Genomic DNA, 4,855 nt, shown 5'->3' with positions numbered 1-4,855 from the left:
CAGCATGAGCAGAAGCACTGAAGATTAAGAGAGCATGGGAACTTGCTTTGGAGGTGGCCATTTCTCTGGTCTGGCAGGAGTAAAGCTGGGTGATAAGGTAGAAGGTAAGATTAAAGGAATACAGCTCAGTAAGATTTTGGAAGATTTTGCCCATTAGGCCATTATAGAATAGGCGATGAAAACTTAGGAACAGGCTTGAGTCGAGTCCAACCCTGTGTTTTAGGAAGAAAACTGGTGGTAGTGTGAGTCAAACCAAAATGATCAAGAAAGTGGTTACTGTTGGGGTGCCTGGGTAGCACACTCAGCATCTGACTCTTGGTTTCAGCTCAGGTCATGATCTTGGGGTCAGGAGATTGAGCCCTACATCGGTCTCCCTGCTTAGCAGGGAGTCCGCTTGGGATTCTCTCTCTCTCTTCCTCCCTCCCTCTGGCCCTTCCTGCATCTCTAAAATAAATAAATAAATCTTTTAAAAAAAGTAATAACTAAATGTTTATACAAGTGATTTTAAGATATTATATTAAGACAAAAGAAGAGAAGACTAAAGGACAGTTGCAAAAAGGAAAATTCAGAAATATATTTATCATATTGCCTTAATTTGTTTCCCCAAACTAAGGAGGAAACATTTGAGTAAAAATTACAAGTGCAAGTGGCCATTTTTGAGAGTTGCTGGAAGAGGGAGGAGGGGGACCAGGGAAAAGATGGCAGCCAGTATTGGGAGTGTGACTAGGCCAGCTATCCATCCAGATAGGTAGCTGGAGTTCATTACTACAGGAAGACTCTGGGCCTCAAAATTATCTCAACAAAAGAAGAAGGGCACTGAGACATTTATACACAATTCCCATCAATCTCTGGTTGAGAGCTATTTCCAAGGGATGTTAACTCCGCAGGACTTCTGGCCTGTTGTACACTTGGAAGGAATAGTTTTAGGTATTTTCAGGGGAAAAAAAAACCCCTCAGGAATAGAGATGCAGATGATGGGATTTGGAAGCCCTCAGGAAAATATTGAAATGGTAGCATCCAGAGTATGTAGTCAAAACTCTGACAGTATCTCCTACACGTATGAGTATCATACTGGGTACGCCACACATTTTATCAAATGTTAAAATATCTGTAAACATACTAACAGGTTTACTTCTTAAATATGAAGACAGATGGCACTCAAGTAAAAAAATCTAAGAACGATAAAAAATACATTCATATTGGAAAAGAGATACGTATGTAGAATACTAACACATATTTAGTCAAAAGAACATAGATGAGATGATAGACCATTCACAATTGAAGCAAATTGTGGTTGTTTTGTTTTGTTTTGTTTTATTTTGTTTTGGATCCAGTGGTTCTCAAACTTTTCCATGGCCCTTTGATGTCCTGCCAAGTTTTCACAGTGTGCCCCACTTTGATAAATATGTGAGGTTCACTGTTGCTATAATTGAGTATATATTCTGTTATGACAATGTTTGATGAGCTGAAAAGTGAGAGATGAGACATAGCGCACCGTGAAGCCAGACACTTGAAAATGTCTTTATTAGAACATGTGAGAACTCTGCTCCATGAACATAGGCAAGAATTTGGTCAGTGAAATAAAGATTTTAACCTAAACTCTGACACAGTGTAAGACAGGCAAGCTTAATGATTAGGCAACTGAAGATGCTTTCATAGACTCCAGGAGTTATTATTGTTCTTTAGTAATGACAGTATTTTAGTTATTCCTAACATGTTGTGGTTTGGATCCCTTTATCACTTTGTCACCAGAACTGTAATATACTAAAGTGTACCAGTCAAAAAACAAAACAAAAACAGTTTGAGAAATGTAGGCTGATGTGGGAATGTATAAGTGTTTTGTGCTGATATATCATTAAGTTGTGAATTTTTTATGGATATTAATAACTGTAAAAACATTTTTATTATTGAGTGTACGGTAAGTAAAGCAGAAATTTTCTTGGTTACTATTGATTTTATCAACAGACACAGAAATGTTAGTAAGATACATTCATTACAAATTAGTTGTGGAAATGATGGCCAATACAGGACTTATACCATCAAAAATACACGTAATAACCAGAGGCATGCCTCTTGCAAGCAGTATATTTTCTAGTGAATCAAAGAAGCTATTTTGCTAGAAGTTAGATCATAAATGAATATTTTATTATAACTCATGAGTCATGATTCATTATTTGTTATTAATACTGGTGCTCTGACACTTTCTGTATCAACTCTGTGAAGGTGGATAAAGTCTATAGATATTAGGTACTTTATTTTTATGTATAAATTTCTTCACAGGTCATTGGCTATTAATGCATGTTTCTGCCTTAAACATGGAACATTGAGGGCGCCTGAGTGGCTCAGTTGGTTAAGCGACTGCCTTCGGCTCAGGTCATGATCCTGGAGTCCCTGGATCGAGTCCCGCGTTGAGTCCCGCATCGGGCTCCCTGCTCAGCAGGGAGTCTGTTTCTCCCTCCGACCCTCCCCCCTCTCATGCTCTCTGTCTCTCATTCTCTCTCTCTCTCAAATAAATAAATAAAATCTTTAAAAAAAAAAAAATGGAACATTGAGAAAGTGTCCTTCAAAAATATCTAAAACTAAAAAAAAAAAAAAAAAATCTCAAACTTACTGCATATCATTTAACCACCAAAAGTTTAACTGGTCTAAATATTATATATGAAAGATTGCTTGAAGGATATAATAAGTACATTTTTCTCCATGTTGTTTAACTGTCATTTATTTACCACATTCACATTTTTGCCATCTCCAACTACCACCTGTGCTTAATATATTTCTATATGGACCATGAAATTAATTTACTAAATTAAAGAATTTGTAAAAAATATAAAACACTGTTACTACATTTAAAATTAAAATAAAAATGAAATAAATTTCGTATAAATAAAAACAGATTCATTCAAGCTATAAAATTAAGTACCTGAAAGTATGTACCTAAATGAGAAGAATGTAATTGTTTATAAGCAGTCAATAATAAGTGAGGTGTTCCATTTAATTTTAGATTAAGAAAAAAGATAATCTATTCAAAATGGGCTAGTCTTGTCTTTTTTATTTGTATTGCACAATGTTAAGAATCAATGTGTATGTTGTTGAATAAGACAAAGATATTAACTCCCTTCTCTAATGCTGTTAGATGCTTAGAATTCCTGAAAAACTCATCCCCTTTGATTCAAAAAGCCGTCTAAAGTGATCTTCAGAATCTTTATTCTGTATGTATCAGGTTATTAGGAAATGTCAGCAAAATAAGGGGAAAAGTAGTTTACCTATTCAACACTACCATCCAGTTTGGAAATATACAAAGGAATTTTAGTACTGCTTTTATCAGGTAATACAAGGGTCTCTTTTTAATGTTCAAAATATTTTTAATGAATTTTTCTGGTGAAGTTATCCAGATAAGAAGATGACCCAAAATCTCATAGTCAAATAAGCTCCTAAGGCAGATAATTTTCCTCTTTACATATTCTTTCCTTTTGCTTCAGCAATTGATCTTCCCAGTGATTCCTGTGTGTACAATTGTGCAACATAGGACTTGTATTTCCAGGCCTCCTTTGCAGCTAGATTTGCGATTTTGACTGCTCGGAGCAGTGGCATCCATGTGGAGGAAAAGGTGTGTTTAACAGAAGATGTACTTAAAGGAGAAATGTCCCCTCCCAGTATTTTTTCTCCTTCCTTCTGGCTGACATGCAGATGTGATAGTTTGAGCTGGAATATCAATCTTGGACTATGAGATGGAAACCGTGATGCAAAAATTGTCTGAGAAGAACCAGAAGCCGGAGTTATAAAGCAAAGGAAGCCAAAACCTGCGCTGGATTTTCCTTTCGCCTTCCTTCCACCACCCCTTTCAAACCTAAACTGGAGTCAGTTGCCCACCAGCCTAGCATCGCCTTCACCAGACCCTCAGTGATGCTGATATGCAAAAGCAGATGAAGCATATGATGGCTTTTATATGAGCAAGAAGCCAACGAGAAAGCCAAAGGAATAGATGTGAAGGCAGAGGAAGAGTTCAAGATTGAGAAAGGTCGTCTTGGGCAGACCCAAAGACCAAAAGATTATGGAATACTATGAGAAGAAATGAAAGCAGATGGAACAGCAGAAAAAAATTCAGACATCCAATTTGATGAATCAAGCAAAGCCCAAAGTCCTCAGAGTGAGAGGTGACCTTATTACAGACCTACTAAATGGAGTGAAACAGAGGCTCAGCAAAGTGATAAAAGACACAGCCAGGTACCCAGTGCTGCTGGATGGACTGGTCCTCCAGGGTTTGTACCAACTGTCGGAGCCCCGAATGTGTGTACCTTTCAGGACACAAGGTTTCCCTCTGGTAAAGGCTGCAGTACCAAAAGCAATTTCTATGTATAAAATTGCCACCAAGAAAGATATCGATGTCCAAATTAATCAGGAGGACTACCTGCCTGAGGAGGTAGTGATGGAGTTGAGATCCATAATGGAGATCATAAAATACAAGTTTCCAATACTCTGGAAAGCTGGCTAGATCTCATAGCCCAGCAGATGCTGCCAGAAGTGCAGGGAGCCTTATTTGGTACAAATGCCGACAGGAAGTTTTTGGACTAAGCCTCTGGGAGAGGTGGACTTGATCCACTGCTCTACTGCTATGATGTAGAAGCTTCTGATATTTGAAGAGACAGGATATCTGTGTGGCTTCCTCTTCACTGTTCTAATATTCCATACTTATCCATGGATACCCTTCTGTAGCTAATGCCCTTGGCCTAATTGTTAATGAAAGAAAGTTTCATTTAATATGATCAGGATAATTCCTTCTAGTTTATCTAAAAGTAGCATAGCTTTCATTTGCTTCTGTAGCACAAAGGTGAAGGTATCAGATGATGGTTACATG

General features: G+C 37.5%; 1 pseudogene; it reads left to right on the top strand.

The window, feature by feature from the left end:
• Positions 1 to 965: 965 nt before the first annotated feature.
• On the top strand, positions 966 to 4,572 carry LOC123836129 (V-type proton ATPase subunit E 1-like; annotated as a pseudogene).
• Positions 4,573 to 4,855: the final 283 nt, after the last annotated feature.

Source organism: Mirounga angustirostris, unplaced genomic scaffold (genome assembly GCF_029215605.1).
Source record: "Mirounga angustirostris isolate CCGP_5_RB_7025 unplaced genomic scaffold, mMirAng1.0.hap1 SCAF_12, whole genome shotgun sequence".
Taxonomy (NCBI): Eukaryota; Metazoa; Chordata; class Mammalia; order Carnivora; family Phocidae; genus Mirounga; species Mirounga angustirostris.
Note: the sequence above shows the minus strand (reverse complement) of the source record. Positions and strands in the feature narration are given on the sequence as shown.